The sequence below is a fragment of the Mustela putorius genome, unplaced genomic scaffold (assembly GCF_011764305.1).
Source record: "Mustela putorius furo isolate JIRA1106 unplaced genomic scaffold, ASM1176430v1.1 tig00003834_pilon_pilon_pilon, whole genome shotgun sequence".
NCBI lineage: Eukaryota > Metazoa > Chordata > Mammalia > Carnivora > Mustelidae > Mustela > Mustela putorius.
Window position 1 is genome coordinate 47,136,049 of NW_025421987.1, and position 23,712 is coordinate 47,159,760.

Here is a 23,712-nt window from a genome sequence, read left to right on the forward strand (position 1 = left end):
TAGAAGAGTGACCTCCAGGGTGCCTGGGTGGCTCAGTGGGTTGGGCCTCTGCCTTCGGCTTGGGTCACTATCTCGGGATCCTGGGATCGAGCCCCGCATCAGGCTCTCTGCTCAGCGGCGGGGGGCCTGCTCCTCCACCCCCTGCCGCCTGCCTCTCTGCCCACTTGTGATCTGTCTGCGAAATACATAAATAAGAATCTTTTTTTAAAAAAGCTATTAAAAAAAAAAAAGAAGAAGAAGAAGACGGACCTCCAATCTGAAAAATGTGATTTGAACTATCTCTACCAATTGGGAAAGTCAGTGGCTCTGAGCTTCAGTCTTCTCATCTCTAAAATGGGTACAATAATAGTGCTATTCTTGCAAGGAGGTTGTGAGGATTATATGAAATAATGAACATAAAGAGCTTAGTTATTAGCACAGGGGCACTGGGCTGGCTCAGTCTGTCGAGTGTGCAACTCATGATCTTAGGGTTGTGGGTTCCTGCCCTATGTTGGGTGTAGAGATTACGTTAAAAAAAAAAAAAAGGAGCTTAGCACAATTCCTGGCAAATAGCACTTCAAAACACAACAGACTTTTTATAAAAAGTAAACTGACCTCTTCTTTCAGGGTGTTAATCCCTTGAAAGTGCTGAGATAAAATAAGGTGCTAACTAAGGTCAAATGGTACTTCAGACAAAAAGTAAAAACATAAAGAAACAAACAAACAAACAAACAAAAAAAACATAAATTACAGACCAATATCTCCCAAAAAATTTAAACAAAATTTTAGCAAATTGAATTCAAGAATATACAAAGAGAAGAATATATCATGCCTAACTGGAGTTTATACCAGGAATCCAATGTTGGCTTAATATCAGTAAAATTAAAAAAAGAAAGAAAGAAAGTGTTATTCACTATGTATCAAACAGAATAAAAAAGAAAAACTACACTATCATCTTAATTAATACAGATGAGGTATTTGACAAAATTCAACAACCATTGGTGGTAACAACTGTCAGTAGCCAAGGAACAAATGGGAACCTCCTCAATGTGCTACAAGGCAACTACTGAGAACCTATAGCTAAAAATCACACATTTCAATGGTTAAAAATTTGACTGCTTTCTCCTTAAGATTAGGAACAAGACAATGATATCTATTTTCACTGCTTCAACACTGAAATATTCTTAGGGCATTAAGTAGAGAAAAAGGAAAAGAGACACAAAAATAAGGAAGGAATAAGTTAAACAAACAAAAGTTTGGGCTATGTGGAAATCTATGGAATCTATAACATTTTACTTATAGTGAGTTTACTGGCAATGTCATAGGCAACAAGATCAATATACAAAAATCAATTATACTTCCACGTTCCAGCAATTAAAAAATCAGAGACTGAAATAAAAAGATGTAATTTATAGTAACATAAAAATGTAAAATAGCAATAAATTTAACAAAATATGTGCAAAGTCTATACAATGGAAATTACATTTTGGTGAGACAAACTATAGAAATATAAATAATGGACAGATAAACCATGCTTATAAATTGGAAGATTCAATATTAAGATGTCATTTCTTTCTAAATTCACCTACAGATTCAACTCAATTCCAATCGAAATCCCAACAGGCACTTTTATAAAAATTTACAAATATCGATTCTACAATTTATACAAAAATGCGGAAGACCTAGTATAGCCAAAACAGAAACAGAACAAAGCTTTGAAACAGAACAAAGCTGGAGGACTTACACTCCTGATTTTAAGACTTACTATACAGGTACACAGAGTGTCTCAATGTTGGTACTACTGATATTATGGACTGGCTAATTATCTGTGATGGGGAACTGGCCAGTACACTTTAGGGTGTTCAGCAGCATCCCAACCTCTACCCCATCAAAGGCAAATCTTTCACCTGCCAATTGTTAACAATCAAAAACATTTCTGGAAACAGCCACATGTCGAACGGGGGGGGGGCAAAATTACCCTTTGTTGAGAACTATTAAGCTATAGTAAGAAGTGTGTTACTGACATGAAGACATGAAGATAGACGTTTAAATCAATGGAACTGAACAGAATCTAGAAACAGACCCTCAACTTAGAAGTCAACTGCTATTTATTTGGCAAAGATACAATGCAATTCTATAGAAAAAGACAATCTTATCAGTAAATGATGCTATAGTGACTGGTTATTCATATGGAAGAAGAATAAACCTGACCCCTCACCTCACTCCATACATGAAAATTTAACTCAAAACTTATCACAGATAAATTTAAGAGCAAAAACTATAAAACTCCAAGAAAAAATATAGGAGAAAGCTTAGTAATTCTGGCTTAGACAAAGATACCTTAGAAAGTAAAGAAGCACAAACTTTTAAATTGATAAACTACAGATTACAATATAAAACATGTTTGTGCCTTTATCTTCTGTTAAGAAGATAAAAAGGCAAACTACAGACTGGGAGAAAATATTTGTAAAGTAAATATCTGATAAAGGACTTGTATCCAGAATAAGACAATAATATTGCAAACAATCCAATAAAGGACAATGGACAAAGAGTTTAAACAGTTTAAAAAAAAAGTTTAGGGCGCCTGGGTGGCTCAGTGGGTTAAGCCGCTGCCTTCGGCTCAGGTCATGATCTCAAGGTCCTGGGATCGAGCCCCGCATCGGACTCTCTGCTCTGCAGGGAGCCTGCTTCCTCCTCTCTCTCTCTCTCTCTCTGCCTGTCTCTCTGCCTGCTTGTGATGTCTCTCTGTCAAATAAATAAATAAAATCTTTAAAAAAAATAAAAAAAAAATAAAAAAAAAGTTTAAACAGCTGCCTTACCAAAGAAGATATGCTGATGGCAAAAAAGCACATGAAAAGATGTACAACAACTTTAATCATTAAGGAAATGCTTATTAAAGCCACTCTATCATACCACATAAGCCCACGTGAATAGCTAAAATGAAAAAAGACCATACCAAATGCTGACAGGACACAGGGAACTAGGGCTCCTTTAAGTTGCTGATGGGAATACCAATTTGTATAAGCATTTTAGGAAACATGTTTGGCAATTTTTTAAAAGTTAAGCATACACTTACCAGATGACCCAGCAATTCCATTCCTAGGTATTTACCTTAGAAAAATAAAAACTTATGTCAACACATAAGCTTGTATTTGGATGTTCATAGCAGCTTTATTCATAATAGTCCACAAGTGGAAATAACACCAATGTTCATCAACTAATGAATGGATAAATGAACTGCAGTAAACCCATATAAGGGAATGCTACTCAGTAATAAAAAAGAACAACAACAACAACAAAGAATTACTAATACACACAACATGAATAAATCTCAAAAGCATTATCCTAAGTACAGGCATGCAGGTACAAAGGATATTAACGAAGTATCCCGATTATTTGATATAGCTAAAAATAATTCTGATTTTCAGTAGCTTTTTTGTGGTTATTTAATTAACTGACTTTTAACTACCTTTTGTTCTTTAGGTATCTCCTCTCATATCCCTAAAACAACTACAAACCCTTCTACCATAAGGGTTATTGTATATCTCTGCAGAGCAGTTCACAATACAACCACACCTTTGTAGATCAATGCACAGACTGTGTAATTCTCATTCAATAAAACAAATAGAATGCAGCATACATATCACAAGAGATTCAGGATACCTGGGTTCAAATCCCAGCTGACTCCCTGGGGTAACCTGTGTTAAGTCATTTAATCTACATGAAATCCCTTATTCTTATTCGTTAAACTGAAAAGCACTGGAGTAAAGTGCAGAAAGAGTGTTAGGGACAGTGGAGTGGTACAATCAGCAATCCCAGTGAATGTGAGGCTGTAGTAAGGTAAGAAATCTCCTGAAGAGACTAAAAGTGATAAAGCAAGTTTCTAAATCTTGGTATTCCTAGCCCTTTCACTGTATCAGCATTCCCTGATATTCATCTTGATAAAGATGATAATGAAGAGGAAGAAAAGATGAAGGAGAAAAGCGCATGCAATCGTAAGACCAGGTGTTTTCATTCTCTGAATAGCCCACACATATTTATTGAGTACCTATAAAGGTCAAGCCAGTGCTTGGCACTGGGGATTCAACAGTGCATAAAATAAGTAAGACACAGTTCCTACCTGTTGGGAAGATTTACCCTAATGGGAAGACACTGACAACTAAATGGACAATTTCAATATAGCACAAGTAATGCAGAAACAGGATAGCACAGAGGGCCACAGGGGCAGACATATGACAACTAAACCCAGAGAAGATGAAGCAGGATGACAGGACATCCAGTTAAACTTGAATTTCAAATAAACAATGAATACTGTTGCCATGTAAGTATGTCCCAAATATTGTCCTATATTTTCATTTGCTACATCTGGAAGCCCTAGGTGGGGATGATAGTTGGAAAAGTGCCTCACAGGAGATATTTAAGACAAAAACTTATTACTTGTCCCAACAAATCTGGACCCAGAAAATGTTTATCCATTGTTGGCCTATAAAGACACTGCATGGCAAGGATCTGAAACCTCCTAACAGCAGCCAAGGAAGAACTGGAGGCTCTTACCAAGAGCCATGTAGTAAGACACCTTTTACAAGTATCTCTTACAGGGGCACCTGAATGACTCAGTGGATAAAGCCTCTGCCTTCAGCGTGAGTCATGATCTCAGGGTCCTGGGATCAAGCCCCACATTGGGCTGTCTGCTCGGCAGAGAGCCTGCTTCCTCCTTTCTCTCTCTGCTTGCCTCTCTGCCTACTTGTGATCTCTCTCTCTGTCAAATAAATAAATAAAATCTTAAAAAAAAAAAAAAAAAAAAAGAAGTACATCTTCCAGACATACACTGACTTTTAAAATGCCTCCAGGTGATTTTGCTTGACTGAGTACTGGAGGTGCTTGGGAGCCAGACTGTGAAATGTACTTACGTGGCAGTGTGTGTACACCAAGAAAGGAAATTTGCACAATGATCTGGAAATGAGGTTTAAGATAAGTGGAGATTTTCAGGATGTTTATGTGAAAAACTTTTCACACTCAATACCCTTCTCTGCTCCATAGTCCAGCCCTCAGAAGACTACAGGTCCTCTCAACAGCTTGGATACAATACATGAGAGACCCTGAGGCAGAATCACCTAGGTAAGCCACTTCTGACCCTCAGAAACTGTGTGAGATGCAAAATGTTTGTTGTTTTAAACTGTCAGGTTTTAGGATAACTTGTTATGTGGTGATAGGTAAGTAATGTTGTGCCCAGCAGAGGAGTTCTGCACCCCGAAATAATGGGCCTGCACTGGTACAGCATCATGCCCACCCACTGCTGAGAACAGCCAGTTAGGATGGGTAGCTTCAGCAAGGATGAGGTGGTGGACCAGAGGCACCACAGCTGTGGCTGTCACTCACTCACACCTCCCACCAGCAGGAAAATACACCATTTGGTGTATTTCCATGGCCACCCCAGCATATCAAAAGTTCATTAAGGACAGCATAGCCTTTCTGGAACAAAATAAGATCTTTCTAAAAGAACAAAACAAAACAAGAATATTTCTCTGAGTTCAGCTCAGTCACTTGAGAAAATTGCATAAAAACAGAAAGGTAAGTAAAATAATACAGTAAATTAACAAAGCTAAGAAATACTCCAAGTCTCGGATTAGCTGTGGTTCTCAGCTTGATTTCGTGTGTGTTAAGAATTAATACTGCTCTCCCAATCAGGAAAATAATCTGTTCCTGGGTGGTTGCTATGACTCTCCCATCCAGAAGGGAATTTCTGAAACTTAAGGATAGTGTACAAGTGAAGAGCTGTGAACTGTGCTTAAACAAATAATCCAGAATTTGTAAGAGTACTTTGATGAAATAATTTTAGTGTCATAAATTCCATAAATTATTTTATTTCAATAGATTAAGCTTAAGTGATTTCATTCCAACCATCTAAAGTGAACAGAAATATGTCAGAGAAAAACATTTTTTTTTTCTCCAAAATACAGGATGGATTAAAAGGGAGTGGGTAATAGTATAGAACTAAATAAGACTGCAGGGAGATAGATGCTGGAAGTTTTCTTTGATCACAGCCCCTAGACTCAGCCCTTGGCTTTATAATTAGGGTTTCCTATCCAAATCATCTCAGAGTTCATGCTAGTATGACATATTTTCCCCCAGGCCACTTCAATACCAACAAGCTTAGTATGAGCTTATGTTAGAATCCTTTAAGGTTTGTGTTCCAGATATATCAGATATCACTCTTCTCTCCTCATGGCCTACAAAACATTCACAATCATTTTAAAAGATCCCCAATTCAATTTTCATAGAAACTGAAATAAGGATATTGCCTTAAAGGACTTACATCTTCAGGATAGTTAATTCACTGATTTAAGTAAAGCCTGATCTAACCTGTGTTTTCTAGGAATTTCTGTTTCAGTTAACATTTTTAAGTATTCTATTTTTTAAATATCCAATTCATTTAAAATTTGCCTTGGTATACAATCTAGATATTAAAAGAGAGAACACAGTAATGAAAGAAAATAAAATCTAGACTATCTCTGAATTCAAGTATCTGGTATTATAGAATAAAACAATGGTTATTCAGCTATTTTTCTCCAAATTCAGTAGCAATTTTCTATATTTGCTTTGATTATATAAAATTGATACACATATTAAACAAAACCCTGAAGTATCAGGCCTAAGTCCCATGCATTTTCTCTATAGCCATGCTAACACATTCGGTTAAGATTTGCCAATGACTGTATCCATGATTCCTAAGACTTGTTGTTGGTTCATAGTGAGGTCTAAAGATCTGGAACCAAAAATCAAAGGAAAGCTTTAAAAACTGGCCAGCAAAACAATCAACAATTTCTAGAGGATTAGCTGCCTTTTTAACTCAACAGTACGCTATAAAATTTTGTGACCCAGAAAAGGAAAAGGCTGAGAAAAAAACATCCAACATATAATTCATTAATATCATCCAGGATAACAGATGCAACCCAGACACAAGTTTCATTGTTTCTAAGCTCCCTGCTTACAGTTCTCTTTCCTCATATTTGGAGATTCTTTTATTTTCTTCCTCATAAAACACCATTTTTTTTCTAGTTCTCTTTGTTTGTAAATAATCAATATATATTGTAGAATTTCTTATTTCACTGATTATCTTAAGAGAAAGTTCCACTTTGAAAAATTTCACAACTTTGTGAGAGAACAACTTTCTCTTATTCCCCTTTAAATGCTCCTTTACAAACTAGGGAGGCAAAATTGGAGGGGAGGAGACAAGTGGAAACCCCCAGAAAACCTGAAAAAAGAAAAGTTTGACAGTAGAATTTTGTCATTGTTTCATCCATTCAACAAACAAATATTAAGCCCCTATACGTCAGGTACTATGCTAGGGCCAAGTCCTACTTTGTTCTCAAGAGCCTGCCATTACAATATAATCTTAAAATACCAATGAGGTTAATAAAATTATATTTATATCAAGTTACATTAATTACAGTATACCTTAAAAATAAATTAGATAAAGATGTAAATAAAATTATATACACACACACATAACTGTTTTGGTGGAGAGGTTCTGAATTGTTTTGTGCTTTCCACCTTTTGCTAAGGATTCTGACAACAGGAAGAAGGAAATCACTTCCAAGAATTACACACATAGAGTTACGAAGAGGGTATTTGTAGATAAAATGGAAAGAAAATAAAAATGTTAAGATTTAAAGAAAAAAAAAAAAACATTTTGGGCTCCCAGGTGGCTTAGACGATTAAGCATCTGCCTTCAGCTCGGGTCATGAGCCCAGAGTCCTGGGATCAAGTCCTGCATCAGGATCCTGGCTCCACAAGGAGTCTGCTTCTCCCTCTCCCTCTGCCCTCTAACCTGCTCATACTCTCTCTCTCATGTCCTCGCAAATAAATAAACAAATAATCTTTTTAAAAAAACAACACACAGAATATTTCAAAGTTATCAAAGCTCTAAAGTAATATAAAAATCTGTGTAGTACTTTTTATTTTATTTGAATCTAGTGATGTTTCTTATTACAACAGCCAACAAAGTCTATCAACCTACTTATTTCTTTTTGCCAAAAAACATTATCTTCAATTTTATAACTGAAGTCATACAGAAATAAAATTCAATTATAAAAATATACTTGACAAATTCAAACCAAATTTCATTAGATGTTATGTTACAGGATATTATATTAGTATTTCAGTCTTACTTTAAGTATTAAATGTATGCTATTTTAAAATCCACATCCATGGACTTGACTTGTTATAATATCCTTTAAATGCATGCAATGCTTGTAAAGTACTCAGCTTCCTGGAATGAAACAAAATGTATCTGATACAGAACTGTATACTACAACAATGTTTTATTATAACTCATAACCAAACTATGGAAAAGATTCTTTACCGCATTAATCATCAGGGAAATGTAAATTAAAACTACATTACCACTACATACCCACCAGAATGAGTATAAGGAAAAAGATTAAGAAATACCAAGTATTAGCAAGAATATGAGCAATAGGGAATCCTTATATACTGCTAGTAGCAGTGTAAATTGGTATTATCACTTTGGAAAAAGTAGACTGGAAGTATCTACTAAAGTTGAGCAAATGTATAGTCTAACCAAACAATTCCAATCCTAGGTATATCCCCTAGAGAAATGTGTGTATATGTTCACCAAAGGACATGGACTAGAATGTTCATAAGATCATTAACTGTAATATCCCCAAACAGAAAACTATCCAAATACCCAATAACATTAGAATGAATAAATTATGATTTATTCACACAGTGTAATATTATAAAATAATGAGAAAATTATCAACTACAACTACATACAATATGGATGAATCTCACAAACATAACGTTCAGCAGGAAAGGTAGTCACAAAAGAAAAAATACCATAGGATTCTATATATAAAGCATAAAAATAGACAAGAATAAATCTATGCTATTAAAAGCCAAGACAGATACAACTTAAAAAAAATATTTCAGCAACCATTTTTATTCACTATGTAATTTATAAAAAAGAAGAGAGGGAGGGAGTGGGTAAAAAAAAATAAGAGGAGGAGAAACCAGGTTAAATATCAGAATAAGGTAATTTAATATTTTCCTGAACAATAAACATTTGATCTTTAAATTTTTAAAAATAGATTTTACTTATTTTTTGACAGAGAACAAGAGAGGGAACATAAGCATAACAAGGTAGTGGGAGAAGGAGAAGTAAGTTTCCTGCGGAGCAGGGAGCCTAATGCAGGGCTTGATCCCAGGACCCTGAGATCATGCCCTGAGCCAAAAGTAGATTCTTAACCAACAGAGCCACCCAGGTGCCCCTACATGTGGTATTTAAATTGCTAGATTTAATTTAAAAACACTATGTTGGGGGGCACCTGGGTGGCTCAGTTGGTTAAGCATCTGCTTTCGGCTTGGATCATGATCCCAGGGTCGTAGATTGAGTCCTGCCAGTTTAGTTGTTACTAAAAGTAAGCAAGATGGTTAGCTGAAGTTAAATATGTGGAAAGGTTTTCTTCTGTGAAAATAACAATGGACCACATGGGAAAAGGAAACAAAACAATCAGATCAACTCCATTTTTCAAAACACTAATTAAATAAGAAATCACATAAAGATCTTTTAATTTCAACAGTACTCTGCCAATTGAGTTATAAGGCGATTCACTGAAAAGTGAGTATTAAAATAAAGAAACAAGTTTGCAGACATCCTTTCCTCCAAAAAGAAGAATTTAAGTTTATCATCCTTTCAATAAAAAACAATTATTTCAAGAACTATAAAATCAGGTATCACCATCATACTTTTCAAATAAAGCAATTTAGTGGGCCCTGGGTGGTTTAGTCAGTTAAGTGTCTGTCTGCCTTTGGCTCAGGTCATGATCTTAGTGTCCTGGGATCAAGCCTCTCATCAGGCTCCCTGCTCAGAGGGGATGCCTGCTTCTCCCTCTCCCTCTGCTCACCTCTCTTTCTCCCTCAAGTAAATAAATAAAATCTTAAAAAAATATATAATAAGGTAATTTATATGAACTATCAGAATAGAGATTAAAAAATAAAAATTTATATTAAAAATGAAAAAAGTCACTTTATTGTGACTCAGGAATAACATATTGCATTATTAAAGCTATTTATAAATCTACAACATGCAATAAAAAAACAGAGCAAAGTGATGTAATTCTACCTAACCACAATATACATTGTGAAAGCAGTTAACAGGAAGATAAAAGATGTGGTAACCACAGCCTATTTAAAAATACTTTAATTTTTTCTTTTTTTGTTGTTTTAAATCAGGAACTCTTTATATTTTTTTCTAAAAGATAATTCTTATTATTTCTAGCATTTAGTTATTTATTATGGTAACCTAACACTACTATTTAGTTTTATTTACTAAAACATATCTTGTAGACAAACACAGGAAAAAAATACGAGAGAGAAACGGCACAGGTCCTTCCAGAAAAGCAAGCTACTAGAATGAGCAGGTCAATAAAACTATTTGTAGAATGGAATAGCTTCTATTTTCAGATCATTAAGATATTTTTAAATATCCTGAAACCAAACCCAGATTCTAAAGGCAAAGCCAGAACCATTCACTGTGTTTATTAAAATACAATCTCTTATTAAGTCTTGCACAGTAAGAGAGGCCAAACTCACCCTAACATGACCTTAGATTCAGAAGCCTGCCAAAGAATCTGTATAGAAATAGCAACTAAATGTTGCTTATACCTACTGTTTCAAGTAATATAAAATAAAACAAAAGCTTACTAGTTATTTTAGGACTTAAATAGTGAAGTAAAATCTGACAAAGAGAATATGGGAAAACACTAGCAGCCTTTTAAATTAAACATACAAGTTTAAATTATATGAGCTAATTTATTTTTAAGATTTTGAACACTGAATCTTTAACACTAATTCCCTACCTTTTTCACCTTTCCAACTCCTTTTAAATATTTTCTCATTGAGAAAGTAACAGTTCAACTCTATATCTGAAATTAATAATATACTCTATGTTGGCTAATTGAATTAAAATTAAAAAAAAAAAAAGAAAGTTAAGGTTCTCTTCTTGGCAGAAATGCTCTATTATGGTCCCTCCAGGGAGCCATTCCAGCAGCACTCTTGATAGAACTGTGAATTCCTTCTGTTCCTACTGCTTAGCCCACAAATGCCTTTATTGCTGTTTCCAGGTTGTAAAGATCTGTTCAAAAATGTTACAAAGCCGGGGCACCTGGGTGGCTCAGGGGGTTAAGCTGCTGCCTTCCACTCAGGTCATGATCTCAGGGTCCTGGGATCGAGTCCCGCATCGGGCTCTCCGCTTGGCAGGGAGTCTGCTTCCCTCTCTCTCTCTCTGCCTGCCTCTCTGCCTACTTCTGATCTTTCTCTGTCAAATAAATAAATAAAAGTCTTAAAAAAAATGTTATAAAGCCTAAAACAATTAGTTTCACTATAAATGTATATACTCTAACCTTAGCTGGTTCCCTGCTGCTACTCAGGGATCCCAGAATCATCTCTAGCTTAGAAAGGATTAAAAATAGTATAGTACAGGTTCTAAGCAACAATACTCTCCAAATGGAGAATTTATAAGTTTCTCTCATAATTAAGTGGTATTCATCCAGGAAATTCCAAGTTTTTGTGAAATGTAAACATCAATCAATATAATTCACCATACTCATAGGCTAAAAATACTCCACCATTTAATCATTGTGCTGGTACAGAAAAAAAACAATTAACAAGCTTCAACAACTGTTCATGATCAGAACACTCAGAAAACTAAGATTAGAAGGGAAACTTACTCAACCAGATAGAAAGCAGCTATGAAAATTCTATAGCTAACATCATAGCTATTAACACAGACTTGATGCTTTCTTTCCTCCTAAGATCAGAAACAAGGCAAGGATTTCTGCTCTCACCATTTCTATTCAACTTTGAACTGGAAGCCCTAATCAGTGGTATCAGGAAAGAAAAAGAAATTCAAACTGGAAAGGAAAAATAAAACTGTCTTTAATCGCAGATGACATGACAGTATATGCAGAAAATTCTAAGGAATTTATCCAGACTTCAAGTTAGATTATGGAGTTGTAGTAATCAAAACAGAATGGTACTGGCACAAAAAGAGACACATCGACAAAGCGAGAATATACAATGGGAAAAAGAATGTCTCCAAATGTGTTGGGAAAACTGGACAGCAACATGCAAAAGAATGAAACTGGACCACTTTCTTACACCATACACAAAAATAAACTCAAAATTTACACTGACCTCTACCTCTGAAACCAGTAACACGTTAACTACTTGAATTTAAATTAAAAAAAAAAAATTTTTTTTTAACTCTCAAAATTTAGATTAAAAACCTAAAATGGGAGACCTGAAACCATAAAAATCCCAGAAGACAGCACAGGCAGTAACTTCTTTGACACTGTCCAAAGTAACTTCTTTGTAGATGTCTCCTGAGCAAGGGAAGCAAAAGCAAAAATAAACTACTGGGACTACATCAAAATAAAAAGGTTCTGCACAATAAAGTAAACAACAAAACTAAAAGGCAACCTACAGAATGGGAGAAGATATTTGCAAATGATATATTCGATAAAAGGTTAGTATCCAAAATATATAAAGAACCTATAAAATTCAACACCCCCCAAATGAATAACCCAATTAAAAAACAGGCAGAACACATGAACAGACATTTCTCCTAAGAAGACATAACAGATGACCAACAGATACATGAAAAGATGCTCATTATCACTTATCATCAGGGAAATGCAAATCAAAACCACAAGATATCACTTTACACGTTTCAGAAGGGCCCAAATCCACAACACAAGAAACAAGGTGTTGGTGAAGATACGGGGAAATCTTCCTGCACTGTTGGTGAGACTGCAAACTAGAGCAGCCACTGTGGAAAACAGTATGGAGGGTCCTCAAAAAGGTTAAAAACAGAACTATTCTACAGTCCACCAATAGCACTACTAGGTATTTGCCCAAAGAAACAAAAATACTAAATCAAGGGGATACAGGCTGATGTTTATAGCAGCATTATCTACAATAGCCAAATTATGAAAACAGCCCAAGTGTCCATCAACTGATGAATGGATAAGAAGATGTAATACACATATATACAATGGAATATTAGTCATAAAAAGAATGAAATCTTGCCATTTACAATGACATGGAGGGAGCTAGAAAGTATTATGCTAAATGAAATAAATCAGTCAGAGAAAGACCAATACCATATGATTTCACTCATGTGTGGAATTTAAAATACAAAACAAATGAGCAAAGGGAAAAAAGAAGAGAGAAGCAAACCACAAAATGAACTACAGAGAACAAACCGCTGGTTACCAGAGGGAAAGGAGGGGGGCGTTAAACAGTGGATGGGGATTGAGGAGGGCACTTGTGATGAGCACTGGTGTTGCCTAGAAGTGCTGAGTCACAATACTATACACCTTGACACTAATATTACACTGTATGTTAACTAATTGGAATTGCAATAAAAACTTACCAAAAAAGAGAAAATCCTAAGGAATTTAAAAAAGACTTACTAGAATTGAGTCACACAAGGAAGCAGGCTGTAAGATCAAAATACAAAAACCAACTGTATGTCTACATACTAGCAGGGAACTGGAAATTGAAATTAAAAATACCATTTGCAATTTTAAAAAAACCCTCAAACTAGTAAGTGATTATGGCAAAGTTGTAGGATACAAGGTTAATATATAAAATTCAACTGCTTTCTTATATACCAGCAATGAATCATTGGAATTTGAAAGTAAAAACACAAGGCCATTTATATTAGCACCAAAAAATGAAATACTTAAGTATATAGCCAATAAATATGTGTAAGAGCTGTAAGTGGAAACCACACAACTCTGATGAAAGAAATTAAAGATCTAATTAATGGAGAGATAGTACATTTTCAGGGATAGGAAAAATCAATACTGTTAAGATGTCAGTTATTCTATGTACAGATTCAGTACATACTCAGTCAAAATCCCAATAAGTTATTTTGTGGATTATCAACAAACTAATTTTAAAATTCACAATGGGGGAAAAAATTTAAAAAATAATAAAATTGACATGGGGTGGTGTACCTGGGAGGCTCAATGTGTTAAGCCTCTGCCTTTGGCTCAGGTCATGATCTCAGCATCCTGGGATCAAGCCCCACTTCAGGCTCTCTACTCTGCAGGGAGCCTGCTTCCTGTGCTTTCTCTCTCTGTCTGCCTCTCTGCCTACTTGTGATCTTTTTCTCTGTCAGATAAATAAAATCTTAAAAAAAAAAAAATTACATGTGGGTGTCTGGGTGGCTCAGTCAATTAAGTGCCTGCCTTCAGCTCAGGCAGGTAATGATCTTGGTCCTGGGATCGAGCCCTGTGTCATATGCTCCCTGAGCAGCCTCTCTCTCTTCTGCTGCCCCTCTCCCCTGCTCCTACATGCTCTTTCTAATAAATAAATAAAATCTTAAAAATTAAAAAAAAAAAATAAAACTTACATGAAAAGGCAAAAGACTCAGAACAGCCAATACAATATCAAAGAGGAGAAGATGGAGGGGCACCTTGGTGGCTCAGTAGTTAAGTGTCTGCCTTTGGCTCAGGTCATGGTCCCAGAGTCCTGGGATGGAGCCCCGAATCAGGGTTCCCTGCTCGGCAGGGAGCCTGCTTCTCCCTCTCCCACTCCTCCTGCTTGTGTTCCCTCTCTGGCTGTCTCTCTCTCTCTGTCAAATAAATAAAATCATTAAAAAAAAAAAATGGAGAACCAACCCTACCCAATTTTAAGACCACTATAAATCCACAGTAATGAAGACAATGTGGTATCAGCAAAAGAAGAGGAAAATAGATCAATACAACAGAATGAAGAGCACAGAAACAGACCTACACAAAAATATTCAGCTCATGTACAAAGGCAATTCAGTGAGAAAGGACAGGCTTTTCAACAAATGAGACTAGAACAACTAGAGATCTACATGCAAAAACAAAAACAAAAACTAGACATAAATCTTATACCTGTATCAAAAACAACTCAAAATGGATCACTGACCCAAATGTAAACAGCAAAACCCCTAGAAGAAAAATAGGAGAGGGGCACCTGGGTGGCTCAGATGGTTAGGAGTCTGCCTTCAGCTCAGGTCGCAATCCCTGGGTGCTGAGACTGAGTCCCACATCAGGATCTCTGCTCGGCAGGAAGCCTGCTTCTCCCTCTTCCACACCCCCTGCTTGTGTTCCCTCTCTCACTATCGCTCTCCTTGTCAAATAAATTAATAAATAAAAAATCTTTTAAAAAAATAGGAGAAAGTCTAAGTGCCTTGGATTTGGTGATGACTTTTTTAAAAGTAATCTCTACACCCAATGAGGGGCTTGAACTCACTACTCTGAGATCAAGAGTCACATGCTCTACCAACTGAGCCAGCCAGCCACCTCTGGTAATGACTTCTTAGACACACACCAAAAAGTATGAACCCTGAAAGAAAAAACTGGTAAGCCGGACTTCATTAAAATTAAAAACTTCTTTGTGACAGTTATGGTTTCTCTACCACCAGATAAGGAACATCAAGTCTTTGTGTATCCCTACAAGAAACATTATGTGTTTGTAGGTTGCATCTTTTTTTTTTTTTTTTAAGATTTCATTTATTTATTTGACCAAGAGAGAGATCACAAGCAGGCAGAGAGAGGGGGAAGAAGGCTCCCCGCTGAGCAGAGAGCCGATGCGGGGCTCGATCCTAGGACCCCGAGATCATGACCTGAGCCAAAGGCAGAGGCTTAACCTATTGAGCCATTCAGGTGCCCCTGTACGTGGCATCTTTTTAAACAAATGATTATATACATAGGAAGTTCATCTGCACTTTTGTAACCTTAATGTGGCTTTTAGATCATTAATACTTGTATATAGCTTTCTTATTTGCAATTTTATATCTACATGCTATTCCATTGTATGTATCGAACACTAATCAAATCTTACTGGTGAACTGTTTCAAGTATTTTGCTATTACATATAATACTGCAAAGATTAAGCTTCACTTTCCAAATCTGACAGCACATCAGTACAACCAGTTCCTAAAATTAGGACTGCTGGGTTATAAGAAATGTAAATGATTATTGTAAAATTGCTTCCCATAATGGCTGCACTAATTTAAGCTCCTACCAGCAGTATAAGAGCGCATATATTACCCTACACCCTTGACACAGTGTTTTATCAAATGTCTTAATACTTGCCAATCTTATGGAATGGAAAGTGGTACTCAGTGTACTTTTAAATTATAAGTTTTATGAATGAGGTGGAGTACCTTTTCATTTGTATAATTTCCATTAGTGTTTCTTTTTCTGGGACTGTTTATTCCTAAGTTTTACCTATTCTCTAAAAATTGGAGTGTTGGTTTGATTGTTCCCTTATATCACTACACAGTAGTCCTCTTTGTCCCTTTAAAGCCTTGAGGCTCTCAGTATATTTTATTTGATATCAATACTGTTCTGCTCACTGTACATCTTTGGTCATTTCTTATTTTTAATCTCTCTTAGATTTAAGAATTCTGAATATGTTTTTAGTTCCAAAGCAACTTTTTCTATGTTGCAACTGCATTCTCTTGAGAGTTTTCATTCCCTTTTCTATCACAGCTTTCTCTAATCTTTTCCATTACGTCTGCTTCCACAGGAGGAATCTGTTTGGTTATTCAGTGATTTCCTCTTTGGAGTTGCTGAATTGATTTTAATAGGTTATAATATTAATAGCCACGGATTACTGCAATCTCTTGGATGGTGCAGAACTGACAGTCATATATAAGATACCCATCTTTTAAATTTGATGTGCAAGCAAATGAAGGAGCTGGCAAAGTGGAACTGCTCTGCTGAGGTTACAAAGGAACAAGTGGAGGATATATGGCAGACCTCACTCACCTGCACAGACGTGAGCAATTCATCCCACAAGCACAACCCCCCTGACAGCTGCTCATCAGGCAGCTTCCCAGAGGACTCTATATAGCTTGTAGGCAAGTATGGCCTCTTTCCACATGCCAGAAATATTCAAACGTACAGACCACCCACTAGCATGTGCATCTCAGATAACAGAGAGATCCTTGATCTTCACCAAAGATAATGACGACTTTCAACACCAGACATTATGAAGCTCTATGTTATAGTATTTTACCTTCCATTTTTCTAAGTAATGCACAATTACATGATTAATAACAAGGACATACAAATACTCAACTACTATTGATTCTTCTACTACTCCCCTGGTTATAACTGAATATAATTATCTTCAGGTCTGTTCTTATTTTAATTATGTAACTTTTAAACCTCCAACTCTTAAACATGTGTCCAAAGAAAAAAAGCTCAGAAACCTTATTCACTAAAGTCCTTAACATTTTTTTCAAAAAGTTTTAAGTTCCTTCTTTATACATTTTTCAAAGATTAGATAAATAGTTATATTAAAAGTCTGGAAACATATGGCAAAACAAACTCCTGTACTTCAATATCTACTGAATATAACTGTGCTACACACCAAGCTAGACTATGAAGACAAAAACAGGAAAAAGCACCCTATCCTCAAGAATCTCAGAGTTTAGCAAAAGAAAAGGGCAAGCTATAAAGAAATAAAATATAATGTGATAAGGACAATAATAAAGTATGTACAGGCTCCAAAGGTTAACGCAAAGGAGGCACAGTAACAAAGAACTACAGAGGAATTTGTGGTCAGCTAGATTTTTAAAGAGCAAAAAGGAATTTGCCCAGTGGCTAAAGGAATTACAGACAGTAAGGACATACATTCCTTCAATAACGCTCCTAGTTTGGGACAGATACTTTGAAATACCTGTCCCAGAGACACAATGATTTTAGTATATGTGCTGCCGAAGCGAGCACCCAGAGACACAATGATTAATTAAGATGAAGTCTTTGGCCTTACAGAGTCAGGGGAGAGTAAACCAGTTAAAGTACAGTGTGATAAATGCTACAGTAGGGATAAGGAAAGAGTATTAAAGGCTTACGGGCCTAAACTTCAAGGTGAGTAATAAACAGAAATTAGCCCAGTGAAATATGTATCAGGAGTGGAATGGAGGACCATGTCAGGAATCACGGCATTCCAGGCATAGAGAAGGGTCTAAAGAAGAGCAAGGACAGAGACAGAAAGTGAAGACAGAGAATGTAGTTCAATATGGCAGAAGAAAAGGCATCTAAGATAAGGCTAAAGTTGAAACCAACAACCATATCATGAAGGGTTTTTAATTTTTTTTTAAATTTTATTTTTAACCAATCTATACACCCAATGTGGGACTCAAACTTACAACCCTGAGATCAAGAGTCATGTGCTCTACTGATGGAGCCAGCTAGGCGCCCCAAGGCTCTTTCAAATCATCACTTGGACTTTATCTTGAGGGCAATAAGGAACTACTAAACTAGGTTTTTTATCATAGAAAGACTGTTCAGATTTGTGTTTGTGAGAGCTATACTACAGTAAATGAAACAGAAAGAAATAAATCTGGAAGTAATACAGCAGTTACAGTAATCCAGGAAAGAGTTTCTAGTAGTCTGAACTAAGATAGTAGCAACAGAGATGGAGAAAATGCATGGGGAGGGCTGAGAGATTGAGGATGCAGAACGAACAAGCCTTATAAATGATCTGACTGGAAGCAGAAAGAAAAAGGAATCAAAGATGAGGCCTCCGTGCCTGGTTTGGGCAAAGGGTGAATGGTACTACTTTTCAGTCAGATAAGGAAAAGGGGAGAAAAAGTTTTGAGTGGGTGAAATAATCACTTAATTCTGGACAGAGAGAGTATGAGATACAGAGAAGTTGCTCAAATGAAGCTATCAATAAGCAGCTGGATATGTAACAACTCAAGACAAAGTTTGGGTCAGAGATATAGATTTGAGAATAGTACATATACAAAGCAAATGATAACTAAAGCAGTGAGAACAGATAAAATTGCACAGGGAGAATGAACAAAATAAGAAGAAACCCCAAGACAAAACCCCATAGAAGGCAAACATTTAGAAAATGAAGAGCTAGGAGAGTAGACTGAAAGAGAACAACCAAAAAGGAAGATGAAAATATTAATATGAGGAAAATGAGTAAGTGCTTAATGAATGCTATGTGTCATGCTAAATGATTTATGGGCACTACCTCATTTAATCCTTAGACACTCTATGAGCAACTTATTATATTCTGCATTATTAGAGATATGGCTCCTTTAGTGTAGAGAGATCAACTTGCTCAGGTTTATACATTTGGTTGGGTGTGAGAAGTGCAACCAAAATCAACCCAATCCTCTGGAGGCCTTTTTCTTAACTATTACACTATACTGCTTTCTATGTCAGAAAAAGTATGGTATCACAACAAAAAAAGAAAGATACCATCCAAGTAGCAATGAGCTCACCCAGCAGCACCAAGATCTTGTTTCTAATAATATTCTCCATTAAAAGTAATCAGGACTCCTTAGAAAAATGACTGATCTGAGGAGTAGGCAAGAAATATTTAAAATGAGCCTGGAGCATCTTGCAGTCCTAAAAAAATAAGTGCTCAAAACAAAAATAAACAACAACAACAACAAAAACAAACCCACAATAAGGGGCATGTCAAAGGGACACAGAAAACCAACTGACAGCTCACAATGGACACAGTTGTAACAACTTAAGCAGAAAATTAAGTAGTATTAGACTATATAATCCAGAGTATGAACTAAATTCACGAGTCCATACTAATATAAATAAACCATTAAATAAATAAATAAGAGAGGAGAGACAAATCTAGGGAGCAAAAGAATTCCAAATAAATGATGTAGATATTTCCCCTTACAGAGGTAGCACAACCTTTCCACTCCTCAAATATGGGCTCCACGTAATGACTTCCTTTCAAAGACTACAGTATGGAAAGAGGGAGAGGGTAGATAGTTACTTCACAGTACTAAAACATGACAAACACTACCTCAGCCAAGTGATCAAGGTTCACATCAACAATGATAAGTCATGTTAATAGTATGGCCTTTGATATGCTGTGATGAAAATGGCACTTTATATCTCTGTGGTTTTTCTCTCAAAAACTCAGTAACCCTAATTTCATCATGAGAAAATCATAAGAAAAATCCCACTGAGGGACTTCTACAAAATACCTGAAAATTATATCTCAAAACATAAAATAGGGGCACCTGGGTGGCTCAGTGGGTTAAAGCCTCTGCCTTCGGCTCAGGTCATGATCTCAGGGTCCTGGGATCGAGCCCCGCATCAGGCTCTCTGCTCAGCGGGGAGCCTGCTTCCTCCTCTCTCTCTCTGCCTGCCTCTCTGCCTACTTGTGATCTCTCTCTCTGTCAAATAAATAAAATCTTAAAAAAAAAACAAACAAAATAAAAACATGAAAAGTCTGAGACACTGTCACAGTCAAAAAGAGGAAGGATGATGGTCATGAAATGTAATATGGTATCCCGATAGCTCTCTTGGAACCCAAAACAAACATTAGCTAAAAACTAAGGAAATGGGAAGAAGTATGGACTTCTGTTAATCAACATATATTAATTTTGGTTCATTAATTGTAAAAACTAAACTAGACCAATGTAGGATGTTAACAGTAGGGAAAACTGACTAAGGGGTTTATGAGAACTCTCTGTAAGCTATCTTTATAATTTTTCTGCAAATCTAAAACTATTCTAAATTTAAAATGTTATTTAAAAAACAAACGGGGCAGGGTGCCTGGTGGCTCAGTCATTAAGCGCCTTCTTCAGCTCAGGTCATGATCCCAGAGTCCAGATGGGAGTTCCAGATGGAGCCCTGCATGCTCCAGTGCTCTGTGGGGAGTCTGCTTTTCCCTCTGCCCCTCACCCCCTTCTCCTGCTCTCTCTCACACATAAATACTTTTAAAAATAAATAAGTAATAAAAAAACAAAGGGGGAAATTAACTGTGTCAAATGCTGATAATCAAAAAAGAAAAAGACAACCAAGAGCAGTTTCAGTGGATTAATAGAGTCAAAGACAGATTACATCAGGCAGAGGAGTGAACTAAAGCTGAGAATGGGATTGTAAGGTATGGCTTTTTCCAAAAAGTCTGACAAGGAGGGGAAGATCAAATCAGAGCCAGAAGTAGATATCAAGTTAAAGAAAGTAGCTGTTACCCCTGGGGATAAAAATATATGTTTATAAAAAATAAAAATATATATATGTAAAAAAAAAAGAAAGTAGCTGTTGTTTTGTTTTGTTGTTTTTTTAAATAAAGGTATAATTCACATACCAAAAATTCACCTTTTAAAGTGTACAATTCAGTGGTTTCCAGTTTCAATTTACAGATTCAATGCAAGGTCTATCAAAGTCTAACAGCCTTTTTCACAGAAATGGAATAGTTGATCCTCAAATTGATGTGTAATTGCAAGGAATCCTAAATAGCCAGAACAATCCTGAAAAAGGGTTCACAATTCTCAACTTTGAAACTTATTACAAAACTACAGTAATTAAAATAATGATACATACAGACATACAGATCCAGATTTCGGATATAAGCAATCCTTCAGTAAACCATATATTAGATATAGGAATTTTGTATATATTCATTCATTCATACTCCACTTCATTACAAGGTAAACCACTAGGAAGTAAGGCTATCAAGCATCTAACTCTTGAATGAATGAAATGAAAACGAATGAATGAATGAATGAAAAGCCCAGAAATAAACGTTCACATATGTGGTCAATTGATTTTTGACAAGAGTGCTAAGACCATTCAATGGTCAAAGGACAGTCTTTCAACAAATGGTATTATTAAAACTGGATATCCTTACTCCAGTTTGACTCTTAAACCATATACAATAATTAACTCAAAATCGATCAAAGACCTAAAGAACTAAAACTATAAAATTCTTAGAAGAAAGCTTTGGGGAAAATCTTCAGAATGCTAGATTTGGCAACCATGTCACGGGTATGAAGAAAGAATAGACAAACTGGACTTTAGCAAAATAAAGCACTTTTGCACATCCAAGTGAACTATAAAGACAGTGAAAAGACAACCAACTGAACAGAAGAAAATATCTGCAAATCTTTTATCTTATAAAGGATTAATATTCCATATACATAACAATCCCTAAAACTCAACTCCAAAAATAATTAATCCAATTCAAAAATGGGCATAGGACTTGAGCAGACCTTTCAAAGATATACAAATTGGCCAATAAGCACATAAAAAGATGCTCAACATTACTAGTCATTAGGGAAATACAAATCAAAATTATAGTAAGACACCATTTCCCATCTACTAAGATGGCTATAATAAAACAAAAAATAAAATAAGTGCTGGCAAGGATGTGGAGAAATTGGAAGGCAGCTATGCTCACCACTATACTACCAACGCTGCACGGATGTAGAGAAATTGGAACCCTTGTGCACTATTGGTAGGAATATAAAATGTTAGAGCTCCTGTAAATCAGAATGGCATTTCCTCAGGGGCACATGGGTGGCTCAGTGGGTTAAGCCTCTGCCTTCAGCTCAGGTCATGATCTCAAGGTCCTGGGATCGAGCCCCACATTGGGCTCTCTGTTTAGCGGGGAGCCTGCTACCCACTCTCTCTCTCTCCCTCTGCCTGCCTCTCTGCCTACTTGTGATCTCTCTCTGTCAAATAAATAAATAAAATCTTAAAAAAAAAAAATGGCAATTCCTCTGAAAAATTAAAAACAGAATTACCATATGACCCAGAAATTCCACTTCTAGGTACACACCCAAAGAGGGTCCCAAAGAGATATTTGTACTCCCATGTTCACAGAAATATTATTCACATTGCTAAACATGGAAGCAACCCATATGTCCACTGATGGATGAGTGATAAGCAAAACTGGTATATATATATATACATAACAGAATAGTATTCAGCCTTAAAGGGAAGGAAATTCTGACACATACTACAACTTAGACGAACCTTGAGGACATTATGCTAACTGAAATAAGCCAGTCAACAAAAAGACAATTACTATTAAGATTCCACTTACATGAGGTACCTAAAGCAGTCAAAATAATAGAGACAGAAAGTAGAATGGTGGGTGCCTGAGACTAGGGGGAGGGGAGAATGGGGAGTTATTGTTTAATGAGTACAAAATTTGAGTTTCGTAAGATAAAAAGTTAAGGATGTGGATGGGACTAATGGCTACACAACATGAATATACCTAATATCACTGAACTGTACACTTAAAAATGATTAAAGCTGTAAATTTTATGTTATGTGTATTTTACTACAGTGAAAAAATTGGAAAAAGTGAGAAGCATTAAGGCTTGTAGTATCACATTTACTGTTTCATTACACAGATTTAAATTCTCAGAATAATTCTACAGACATTATTACTAAGCTAGACTTTTTTATACTGAAATACAGACTTCTCTAGCCTTCTCTCCAGGGCATATACCCTTTGAGGGTATATGTATCTCTCACAGTTACCTGTATTATAATGACATGTATTTTGTTCCTACCTTTAATAATGAAAAATTTCAAACATATACAAGGGAAGAGAGAAAGGAATAATAAAACTCCATATAGCTATCACACCACAGATAGTTTTATCTCTAATTCCACCCACTTTACTCTTCTTCCCCCAGTGGATTATTTTGAAGCCAATCCCAAACATCGTATCATTTCAACCACAAACATTTCTGTATGTTATCTCTATATACTAAAAGATACATACAGCAAGATACAGATAGAGTCCTGCATAAATTATTGTGCTGTTAGGTCAGATTTCGGATATGAGCAATCCTTCAGTAAACCATATATTACATATAGGAATTTTGTATATATTCATTCATTCATACTCTACTTCATTACAAATTAA

At 35.9% G+C, this 23,712-nt stretch overlaps 1 protein-coding gene across 5 annotated transcripts in view; it reads right to left on the reverse strand.

Moving 5' to 3' along the window:
- The window catches only part of TFDP2 (transcription factor Dp-2), a 174,407-nt gene that overhangs the window by 89,218 nt on the left and 61,477 nt on the right, over positions 1-23,712 (reverse strand). The window contains exon 3 of one of the 5 annotated variants that reach the window (XM_045088464.1): positions 3,056-3,090. The exons of the other annotated variants lie outside the window; for them this stretch is intronic. The gene's annotated coding sequence lies outside the window, so the exon portion shown is untranslated. The remainder of the gene's footprint in view (positions 1-3,055; positions 3,091-23,712) is intronic. 5 annotated transcript variants of the gene reach the window in all.